Here is a 12425-nt window from a genome sequence, read left to right on the forward strand (position 1 = left end):
TCCCCGCCCCCATTTAGCATTAAGGATGCCCTCTTTATTTGTAAATGGGAATCCTCAAGGGTTAGGCTGGGTCCCAAGCCGGACCCAGCCAGATAGGTTTGAATCCAGTCAGAATTCAAACCAAAGTGGCAAAACCAATTCCGTGCACAGCATAGGAACATTGGGCCTGATCCAACAGGGGTGTTCTTAAATCTTTATGTTCTTAAACACCCATTTTTCTGTCTGCTCATCCTTCTGGCTTCATCCAGACATGAAACACTGGTGCCACCAGTATCCTAGAAATGGCACAATGATTTTATATAAGCCTTAATGCCGAAAGAAGTGATTTGGATGCTCCCTTCCCTGATATAAAGTTTCCCTATTTTTCAAGCAGAAGTTTTCTCTCATCCTACCAACCTACTAATCATTTCATTGTTCATTTCATGCAGTGGCTCCAGAGAACCCAGAGGTTTCTTCAAGTTTATTAGGGTTTTCTCAAGTGAGAAGATCAGTAAAGAGATAAGCTTCCCTAAAAGTCAGCTTGCCAACACAATCAACCTTTCTTTGCAATGCACAGCCAGAGATCAGTGTTAAGGATGTTCTTGGGCACACTCTTAAGTTCATACAACACAACCATGAGGCTCCACAGGACTGTCCAACACTCTGTGAGAATTGACTGTGCACCCTATCATGCCCCAGAATCTTCTCCAATGTCCAGGGGTTCTACAACAAACATGCAAGAGTTCTTGGGCAAACTACTCAATGTGGAAACAATTACTTGAAAGTAGAATGTTTGGAAACTACTGATTTACAGCATGATGCTTCTCCATGAATGCCCACTGTCTACCCAGTGCAGAATGGGCAACCAACTCTTTAAAATCTCATTCACTGCAATCTGCTTCCATAGGTGTGTATTCAAAGTATAATGTTCTCTTTTGAAAACATCAACCATAACACCTGCATCCTCAGGAAATATCTAGATGGTTCCAGATTTGTGAGTTGGTGGCTAAGAAACTGAGCTGCAAATCATGAATTCCCCAGTCTGAATCTCTCCTCTGCCATGAACTCACTAGGCAGACTTAGGCAAGCCCCTCAGCCTCAGCTGCAGTATGGGGATAATAATATACATGGATCTTACAGGGTCATTGTGAGGATTACAGCAAGATAATACCCGTGAAGCACTTTGAACACTCAAAAGCATTATATAGGTGCTAAGTATCATTATTTCTACACATCATTTTTTCTGGTTGGTGGTCCAGCAATACTCAGGATAAAATGACACAACAGTGCAAGATGAGAAAATGACCAGATGTCTAAATCAGGGTTGGACAAATCCCAGGTGCTGAGAGCTATGGCACCTAGCAATTTAAGTACAGTACCTAGACTAGGATATTCAGAAGCTAATTATTTAATAACATCTTTATTTGTTCCAGGCAGCCCTGTTTCTGCTCTAAGTATTTTTTTACTTGTAAAGGGGATAAAGAGAAATTCAATTACCCTTCCCCACCAGAATGTCCATCACTAAATCTGGTAATTTTGTTCAGTGTCCATTGTTTGCCTCCTAAATTTTGGGGTTGGCTCCTACATCCAGAGAAAATATGTCAAGGCCTGGTCTAAATGAGCTATTCTGTAAGGGCAGTCTAGAAATCAAACAAACACATAATAAATACATACATACATACATACATACATACATACATACATACATACTTTTGCTCAACATAAATAGCCCCTTCCCACTTCCTTAACCTTAGCTTCGTTTCCTTTCTTCCCCCTCTCAATGCTGTGCCTCATCCAACTGAACAAGCCGGAGTTAACCACGGTGATGGAAATACTCATAAAGAAAGTTGAGCATACAGTTGTTTAGAAGAACGCCTTGTCAAAAGTGGCAGAGAAATCCCAGCTACTCCAAAGAATTCTGGGAATATAACTTTACTTACATATATTGCTACCAAAACTTTAGCAGGAGTCATCATTTTCTCCATTCTATACACAGAAATGATGAAAATAAAACAGGACACAGCCACCTGAGGCAAAACCACCATTAAATGACTACCAGATTGCAACTAGACCTCAACAACTACCTGTGAGAAACTGGTTACAAGTTCAATAAACACTATGAAGAAAAGGTATTCATACCTTTGGCCCAGAGTCGTATCTAAAACATAGCTTACTCAGCCAGCTATGCCACATTTGAGTTGGCTGGAGCTGCCTCTTGTTCACACAGGGTGATAAAATAGTAGATCTTCTCCACTCTTTTGCTAAATGCTTATATGTAGATTCCAGCAAACCTAAAAGAACTGCTTTCATTTATTCTGGATTAACAAACTGAGGGAATTATCACATTCACTAGCAACTTGAAACTACCATCTCATCTTTGCAAACCTCTTTGAAAAGAGGATGGTCCACCATTTTCTTTAAATCCCCTGACTGAATGAGAATGAGTGGTTAATGGAAAACAGATAATATTACATGAAATTGAGATTCCTCCTCATTTCATTGCCATGAACTAAAGAAACAAAAGCGTTTACAGATGCCCCACCATAAATAATGAGTTTGACACTCCTATGGTGTGGGGTTTTGCAATGGCTGCTGTGCAATTATATATGTTGCACGTATATTATTCGTCTCTCACTATTGGGACTTAAGACATCCAGACTACGTTTATACCCGTGGCTTTGTACAGATCCTGTGTGCCACTGATGTGCATCAATCCAGCACAAATTACACAGCAGAGAGAAGCAGACCATGACCGGGACTGGCACGAATTCTTCCAATGCCTGAGGCAGGAGGATGCCAAATGCCATCGCCTCTGCCTCCATTACCTGGTGCTACACGTTGCCTTGCTGCATCAAATGCTGCCCCCCTCACCTGGTGCTGTGTCAGTAGGTGTGAAGGACTGCTATCACAGCTGTTCTTTTTCCTGCTCCCACACTCTGGAACTGAAAAGGAAGATAGAAATGGAGAGGGAGGAGTGGTGGCATAAGGCATGTCCTCAGTGACCCTCTAGGGCAGGGTTTCTCAACGTGTGGGTCCCCAGATCTTGTTGGACTTCAACTCCCATAATCCCCAGCCCCAGTGGCCGTGGGTTGGGAATTATGGGAGTTGAAGTCCAATTACATCTGAGGACCCACACGTTGAGAAACCCTGCTCTAGGGAGACATTTAGGCTACCACTCTCCTCTCCTCCATGCTTCCTCTTACATTCTGTTCCCATCTTCCTTTTAAAATCCAGGGAGTGTTGGAGAAGGGGGAACTGTGGTGAGCAGCAGAGGTGGGCAAAGTTGGGTGGTAACCCCTGCCCCCACCAATCTGCCACCCAAGGAGGGTGGATGCCTCAGTTTGCCTCATGGACGGGCCAGCCCTGTGCATGAGTTTGGGGCTCTGAAGCATCATGCCACACCATTCCTATTCAAATCTGTTGCATTGCACACATAGTCTCAATTGGACAACCAACATGCAATTAAAAATTGAATTGCATGTACTTCTGCAGGGTAGAATGTACTTCCATTATTTATGGCAGGGGTTCTCTACCAGTGGTTCTCCAGATGTTTCTGAACTAAAACTCCCATTATCTTGCAGGTGATCTTCCCTTCTGTGGATTCAAGTCTGGGGGCCTTTATTTTCCCTGTTCCCCCTGTACAAACATTCCTATTGGGGTGGTGGCGGCCCAACAACAACAATGGAGAGGAAGGTCAAAAGCACAGACACCTGCTGCTGACCTTGGATCCACGCCAGTAGGCCGAAGATACAGTCTATACATGGCAGGACAGCGCCTAGGGCTGCGATGTGTGACTGTGAGTGGGGGAATCCCGCATCACCCCACACCCACCAGACTGCTGCCAGAGACCGCCCTGTGGTTGCTCCTTATTACCCGGATTATATAAGAAGAGGATGGGAGGGAGGCTGCTTTTCTTCCCTGAGATCTCCTTCTCCCCTCAGCCAGAGGAATAATTAGAGGATGCAAAGGAAAGACAAAAGCCCTCCTGCTATTAATAGGAGCTGGGAGGGAAAGAGAGAGGAAATGGGAGGCTTGCAGAAGCTTCCAGGACTAGGCTGGCGTGTCTGTGAAACCTAAATGAGCGCAGCCCGGAGCTGTTTCCCTACTGCACATGGCTGCAAGAAGAGAGGGGCTGGCTAGGTGGGAAGGAAGAAGGAGCTCGCTCGGGCTTCTCAGACGCGACTATTAGACCGTTTCCAGCCATTGCTGGAAAGCAGAGCCGTGGGGGGTGGGGAGTCACCCTTTCCCTTTCCCCCCCTTCATCCAAATATTTCCTCCCGCGTGCCCACCATGTATTTGATCATCGCTTGCGAGAGAGTCGGTGGTGGGGAAGGGCGCCGGAGGCGGCGGTTGGAATCAAGCTGCTGCAGAGAGCGGGGAACCGGAGCTGAGGCTGGGGACACGCCCAGCCCCGAGGGGGTTAAAGAGGCATGCTTTTCCTCGCTTTTCTGCGGCATTGCTTCTGGGCCTAAGCGGGCCAGAGGCGAGGCGAGACGGACAAGGCGGCGGCGGCGGCGGCGGCGGCAACAACACAAAGAGTCGTACCAACCTGGGCGCTTGCTTGGCAGTGGAAAGGCTCCTGCTGTGCTGGCCACCCGGGTCGCTCCGCCAGGGGGGGTGTCGCGCGGCGGTGCCTCCTTAGCTCTCTTTCCCTGCACGGCTCTTCTACTCCTGGCTTTGCAAAGGGAGGGAAACAAAATTGCGCCCGGGTTTCTAAAAATAGCCGCCCCACGCCTGGCAGGGAGGCTAGCACATTATCTAGACCTTGGTCGTAGTAGGGGGCTCCTCCAGACCATGGTTTCCTTCCAGCGGCTGGGGAAGAGCAAGCGGCTGGGCAAAGGCGCTCTCGCTCACGCAGACCGGTGCGCTGGGCGAGCCATCCCTTCCTGGAGAGCGAGCAGATGTGTCGGCGAGATAAAGGGGAGGGCGCCGGCCTCGTCGCGAGGAGCGACGTGGGGAGACTCACACTTTCGCACCACGCAAGCCTTTTCATTGCCGCTTGTCTGGGGAATCCCCAAGTGGAGGGGTGGGGGTGGGGGTGGGGGTGGGGGGGGATAAGCACCTTTGACCCCGCGCAGGGGAGGGCAGGGCAAGCGAACTGTGAAAGGCGATCGAGGTGGCACTTTCTCCTCGGAGGAGGGATCAGTGCTAAAGTCTGGATAGGGAAACGGCAGTCCCCACCACCCCATCTGGAAAAGGTGTATCCAAGAGGTCAGCCTCGACTTAATAACCCAGGAACTCACGATCCTTCATTTGCTCTGTGTTTGGCACACTAGTTTGACAGTCCAAAAGCACGTTTGGACCCTTTTAAAAAGGAAGAGGCAGCTGAGCCTGTTGGAATATGTGCCTTTGCCATTTGCGGTAATGCCTATCCGGAGACTCCTCTGCTCACCCGTCGTGCCCGCGGGTCATTCATTTGCACTTTGGGACTAGGACATTTGTAATCAAAACCTTTCCATTCCCTTCCAATCACTCACTCAAGGCGAGGGGAAGGATTGTGAAAGCCTGGAAGAGAGAGCGGGTGGCGGAGGGAGGGAATAAGGAGCGGAATGAAGGAATAAATAATAAATAAGTCTAAAGCAGAATTTTGATACAATCATTAGTTAGAAGGAAAGTTGGAGTCAAGCCCCAAGGTAGTAAGTGCTGGTTTTGAACAGGCACTAAGAAAAATCGTTTCCTGCCTGCTTTGTCTTTCACTGACTGGTGGCAATATGTTTTTGTCCCTTGGAATAGTTGATTAGGAGAGTAGAGTCACTAGGCAGGTGAGCAGCTTAAGAATTTGGCTGTTTATTTGGCTGTGTGGTTCTATTCGAGACGCCGGGGCACGGTACGGTATATTCACGTACACTAACCAGATCAGTTCAAAATAAGACTGAAATCATCCATGAGGCAGCCAGGTAGGTGTGTATAACTGAGATCTGGTTGGAGGAGACTAGGGGCCCAGTATGGGCTCAGCTTCTTCCCACTGGGTGGAGCAGGTTAGGGGAAGAGGGCGGGGTGGAATGGCTGTGATCCATCGGAATAACATCTCCTTTACCAGAATCCTTGTGAGACAATTGGCCCATACTGAGTGTGTGTATCTTGACTTGGGGATAGATTGGGATAGATTGGTGCTCTTGTTGTTCTGCCCATTGTTGCCCAATGGACTTCCTAACTCAGCTGATGGAGCTGGTCACGGAGTTGGTGTTGGAGTCACCCAGGCTTTTGGTAGTGGGTGACTTCAATATTCACTTTGGGGCTGATTTGTCTGGTACAGCTCAGGAGTTCATAGCAGCTATGACAACTATGGGCCTATCCCAATTGGTCACAGGGCCAAAACACACTGCTGGGAAGACTCTTGATTTGGTCTTTTGCTCAGATCGAGGTGGTGTTCTGTGGGTGGAGACTCCTAGTGTGTCTCCATTGTCATGGTTAAGATTGGTTTTGTGGCCACAATCCACCTCTTCAGGGGTGCAGGACCTATTAGGCTGGTCTGCCCAAGAGGTTTGTTAGATCTTATGGGATTCCAAGAGGCCTTGGAGGGTTTTAGAGTTGGTTCTGCCAGTGATTCTGTTGATGCCCTGGTTGGTGACCTGAAACAGGGAGCTTATCAGGGCAATAGACACTATTACCCCTAAGCGTCTTTTCTGTTCTGTTTCAAAACTGGCTCCATGATATACTGTACACCCACAGGAGCTGAAGAGGCAAGGGAGAAGACTAGAGCATAAGTGGAGGAAGACTCAATTTGAATCTGATAAGACACAGCAAAAAGCCCATTTGAAAGCTTATCCTATGGCAGTGTGTGCAGCGAAGAAGCAATTCTATTCTGCACGTATTGCGTCCACAAGTTAACATCCAGTTGAGTTGTTCAGTGTTCTGAGGGTTCCTTCTTCTCTGAACCTAAATTTGGATTTTTCATCATCCTGCTGTGATGCTTTTAACAACTTTTTTGTGGATAAAATCTCTCGCATTCGAGCCAACATGGACTCCACGGTTATGGCAGGGTCAATTGCAGAGATGCTAAGTAATTCTTTTGGTTCAATTAGAATGAATCAGTTTCAATTTGTGACTCCAGAGGATGTGGACAAACTCCTTGGAAGTGTTCAGCCTACCACTTGTCCTTTGTTTCCATGCCCAACATGGCTTATAAGATCTAGCAGGATGTCTAGAAATGGCCTAGTTCCTCGCTGAGGGAGGGAAGGATCGTTCCATGTCTGAAGGAGGCAATTGTGAGACTTTTAGAGGCCTGCCCTAGAGCCCTCAGTGATGGATAATTATAGGCCAGTTTCCAACCTCCCTTGGGTGGGCAAGGTAATTGAGAGGGTGGTGGCTGATCAACTCCAGGTAGTTTTGGATGATACTGATTAGATAAATTTCAAACTGGCTTTAGAGCAGGCTTTGGGGGTGGAAACAGCCTTGGTTGGCTTGATGGATGATCTCTACCAAGGAATAGACAGAGGGAGTGTGACTCTGTTGGTTCTTTTGGACTTTTCTGCTGCTTTCAGTACTATCAATCATGGTATCCTTCTGGATCATTTGAGGGATTTGGGAATAGGTGGTACTACATTGCAGTGGTTCCGTTCCTATCTCTTGGATAGATTGCTGATGGTGTTACTAGTAGATAGTTGTTCTCTGAAATGAGAGCTATTGTATGGTGTCCCTCAGGGCTCCATTCTATCTCTGATGCTTCTTAACGTCTACATGTAACTACTGGATGAGATGATCAGGAGATTTGGAGCAGGGTGTTATCAATACGTGGATGACGCCCAAATCTATTTATCAATCTATTTATCACCATCAGGTAATGGCATAAACCCCTAAATGCCTGCCTACAGGCGATGGACTGGATGAGGGATCATATATTGAAGCTCAATCCAAATAAGATGGTAAGTTGTCATACTTCGAGGGATGTGATATATCTTCCTGTTCTGAATGGGGGTTGCACTCCCCGCTAAGGAACAGGTATGCAGCATGCTTCTGGATCCAGACCTCTGGTTTCTCAGGTTTAGGCTATGGCCAGGAGGGCTATCTATCAGCTTCAGTAGATTCGACAGCTGCATCCGTTCCTTGAAGATAATGATCTCATAGCCGTGATGCACTCTCTGGTAACCTCTAGGCTTGAATACGGCAATGCACTTTAAGTCGGGCTGCCTTTGTATGTGGTTCAGAAACTTCAGTTGGTCCAAAATGCAGTGGCTAGATTGATCTCCAGGGTTTCTTGGAGAGACCACATAATGCCTTTTTTAAACAATTGCATTGGCTGCCAATAGGTTTCCGGGCAAAATGCAAAGTCCTGGTAATTATCTTTAAAGTCCTAAATGTCTTAGGATTGGGTTACCTGAGAGAGCACCTTCTTCTGCAAGATCCTCACCTCACACTAAGGTCATCAAGAGAGGTCCGTCTCCAGATGCCGCCAGCTCATCTGGCGGTGACTTGGGAGTGGGCTTTCTCTGTAGTTGCTCCTGTGGAATGTGCTCCCTATAGATATCCATGGCTTAACATCTTTGTCAGCCTTTAAAAGAGCCCTTAAGATACAGTTTTTAAGCCTAGCTTTTAGTTAAATGTTTTAAATTGTTTTAACTCATTGTTGTTTTAATAGTTTTTTTTTTAAATTGTATTTATGGTTGTGAACCATCCAGAGCCTTTGGAGTCAGGTGGTATATTAAATAAATAAATAATATTCTGTATTCCATAGTACTGAAAAATGTTGTTCAGGCTAGCGCACTGATGGATCTTCCAAAAATAAGGCATTCCTTCAGTCAAATGTCCATGTTGTGTTTGATTAGGTTAAAAAGTGGGTTCCTCATGGGTAGAGTGATTGAAATTCACATATGTGACATAAGAATGAAAACTAAGTGCTACAGTAGTAGTATAGGGTGAGATCCTTGCAAGTCAGTAGAAGCCAAACATCTGTAATTTATTTTTTAAATTCATTTTACACTCAACAATGATTAAAACAAGGAAGAATTATAACTAGCATTAAAACAAACTTAAAAATTTGAAAAAGTGTCCCTCCAACTTATACAAAGCTCTTGGGGGAAAGAGGCTTCTAAAAATTAAATTACATTGTTATAGTCTCGGGCCTCTACAGAGTTATTGAAAACCCAGTCTTCTGTGTTCAATCAGATAATTAGGAAGATAAGGAACATAATAGAAGATGATAGAAGGGAAATGATGTAGGAAGGAGGGGATGCTGAAGGTCACCCGCTGCAGCCTCCACCCCATGGCAGGATCATCCACACAGCATTGCCTCCTTATTTATTTATTTATCAAATTTATACCCCGCCCAAACTTACATCCCTTATAGCAACATACATAATCCCAAAACATGGAATGCCGCAAGCAGAGTACAGGAGCAAACAAGTTATATTGTGCACTAAGTAAGACACATTCAGAGTAGATATAGCTTGAGATGAATCAAACAGTAAATTCAAACTACAGGAGAATATGAAGGAGATAGGCACCATGTGTGGAGAGAAGTGTGTGTGTATGTGTGTGGGGGGGGGGATTAGATAGAGGAATGCTGTGTCTTTGTACCAAAGTAATAAATCAAATAAATACCTCTTAGTTTAAAAGTTTTCCACACACCTTTTAAAGACAAATTAGATCTAATTAGTGGATTGTACCAAGAGATAGTAAGGAGTTTGAACTAAATATATACATTTTAAGATTTCCTTCCTGAGCTCAGGCTCTGAATAGGCCAAGAAAGAATCTGAAGAGCAAATTTGCTAGACTATAAAGCTATGCACACGATCCCTGCCACGGCGGCGGTGGTGGTGGGGGGATGGTTCTACCTATCTACCTCCCAGATGATCCCTGTGTGCCTTTGTGGGCGTGCTGCTGCGTGCCTACACGATATGCACTGCTCCTGGTAGCAATGTGCCCCAGCCTCTGGATATCCCCCAATGCACCACGCAATGAGCTCACGCAATGAGCTCTATGTGCCTGACACTGTGTGTGCCCAACTCTATGCTCTAGATGCCCAACTTTAATTGTACTTGGGCTGCAAGCAGCCTGAGCACCCACATGAACCCAGGTTTAAGGACACTCTCACACCCTTAACCGCAAGGGTATTCACAAGTGCAGCCTAACCCAGGCAAGGCCACTTCTTAACCCGGTGTTTAGTGAAGGTTAAGTGAACCTGTTGTTCGCTTGACCTCGGCCAGTGATTGTCTGGGCTATGGGCCACTGGGTTAAACGCCCCACCCGCCCCGCCTGCTGCCATTTCCAACAGCAAGCTGGGGGAAAGGGGAAAGGAGCTGAGCGCCATGCTGAGCGCAGCGGCTGCTCTAATGAACGCAGTTTCTGCACTCGGGCCCCAGGGCACCCTGGGATGAGCAAGGGGGAAGCTGCCTTCTCCACAACCCTCCCTCCCTTTCTCCCTGGCCAGGTTGTATGCATGACTTCCTTGACTAAAGGCCAGGGTTAAAAGCAGCGTTAGGCAGGCGGGCAGTGCTGGGACTTGCATGGATCCCAGAGCTGCTCATGAGCAGCCTATCCTAGGCTGGGCTGCTCATGTGAATAGCACCCAAACCTAGGGCCCCTATCAGCTTTGCCTTCATAATGTGGGGAGCTGCTGCAATATTTGCCCTCTTGGGGATATTCATGGATATGGGATGTGCCCATGAAGCAGGATACAGCGAGGATGAGATGGTAGAATGGACTGTACCACTTTGGTAATCTACAACGCTTACTGGGTGACCTTAGGCTTGTCACTCTCAGCCTACCTCATAAGGCTGTTGTGACAATCAGAACCATGTATGCGGCCTTGAGCTCCTTGGAAGACAGGAGCAGGGCCGTCCTTAGGGGTGCGGCCCTGATGAAGCAGTGGTGATGGGGATATTCCTGGAGTCTCCCTGTCCGTCCCCCCCCCCACCGCTGGCTCTTGGAATGTGGTGTGCACCAGTCAGGCCCTGTGGTGTGCTTTGCTTGGCTATGTGCAGTGGTGACTCCATCTAGGTTGCACTCCTCTCTGGGAAAGCCAGAGAGGAGAGCAGCCCAGCCCAGCCCAGCCCAGCCCAGCCAAGCCAGAGCGGCCAAGCAAAGTGTGCATTGGGGCCTGGCTGAGCAAGGAGCAATGCTGCTGCCGCTGCTGGAACTGCACTCCAGGGCCAGTGGCAGTGGGGACAGGAAGATTCCAGGCTGAGGATGGTGTGGGGCTCAGGGCAATGGCCCTACTTGGCTTCCCTAAAGGATGGCACTAGAAAGGAGATAGAGAGCTAGGAATATGCTCCCCCTCAAATGTTCCCCATCTTAAAAAACAGACCCTACTGCAAATGGACAATTAGTAGAAATGGACAATTAGCAGAAATGGACAATTAGCAGAAATAATCTTTCTCAGGGAGAAATATTCTAGCCGAGCTATCTATCTGGTGTGCAGCTGGGTCTCTCCCCCCCCCCCCCACCCCGCACCTTGAAATAGCTACTTAGAGGAGTGTTCCTCACCTGCAGACTGAAGTTTATTTAGACAGGAAGAAATTTCATTTCTATCTATGTAAACTGCTTTGGGAATTTTTGTTGAATAGTGGTAGATAAATATTCGTCGTATTCATTTTCAAAATGATGCAGTCCATTCTAGTATGTCAGCATGCTACGTCCTTATTGTTTTAAATGGATAGACCAGGCGAATGTGGCTCCGCCTTTTCATGCCACTGTTGCCTGACCTAGCATATTATTATTATTAATTTACACAGTCAGACAGGTGTTATTGACTGGTTTGTTTTATCCAGACTTTCCCAAGGACCTGGGATGGCTGAATTTTATTGTCAGTGTTGTTACAGATATTGTCGCAGAATATAGGCTGTTCCCAATAAAGTTGGTTTTTGTAATTGGCTGATGGTGATTTCTGTGGCCCCTATGGTGTTGAGGTGCTCTTCAAGGTCTTTTGGGACTGCACCCAGGGCGCCAATTACCACTGGGATTACTTTGGTCTTTTTCTGCCACAGCCTTTCAGTTTCAGTTTGTAGATCTTTGTATTTTGTGTTTTTTTCCTATTTCTTTTTCTGCTATTCTGCTATCCCCTGGTATTGCTATGTCAATTATTTTGACTTGTTTTTCTTTCTTCTCAACTACAGTTATTCTGGTGTATTGTGTGGCAGATGTTTGTCTGTTTATAGTCGAAAGTCCCATAATATTTTTACATCTTCATTTTCTACCACTTTTTCAATTTTATGGTTCCACCAATCTTTGGCTATAGGTAGATTGTATATTTTGCAGATGTTCCAGTGTATCATCCCTACTACCTTGTCATGCCTTTGTTTGTAGTCAGTCTTTGCGATCTTTTTACAACAGCTGATTAGGTGGTCCACTGTTTCATCTGCTTCTTTACAAAGGTGGCACTTGCTGTTTGTTGTGGATTTTTCGACTTTGGCTCTTATTGCATTTGTTCTTAGTGCCTGTTCTTGTGCAGCCAGTATTAAACCCTCTGTTTCTTTCTTCAAGTTGCCATTCTTAAGCCACTGAATTAT

General features: G+C 46.4%; 1 protein-coding gene across 1 annotated transcript in view; it reads right to left on the bottom strand.

Annotated features, from left to right (window-relative positions):
• The window catches only part of CPLX2 (complexin 2), a 197898-nt gene extending 193018 nt beyond the window's left edge, over window positions 1-4880 (bottom strand). Inside the window, exon 1 of the mRNA XM_053294376.1 lies at window positions 4529-4880. The gene's annotated coding sequence lies outside the window, so the exon portion shown is untranslated. The remainder of the gene's footprint in view (window positions 1-4528) is intronic.
• Between the last annotated feature and the right edge of the window lie 7545 nt (window positions 4881-12425).

This window comes from Hemicordylus capensis, chromosome 2 (genome assembly GCF_027244095.1).
Source record: "Hemicordylus capensis ecotype Gifberg chromosome 2, rHemCap1.1.pri, whole genome shotgun sequence".
Classification (NCBI taxonomy): Eukaryota; Metazoa; Chordata; class Lepidosauria; order Squamata; family Cordylidae; genus Hemicordylus; species Hemicordylus capensis.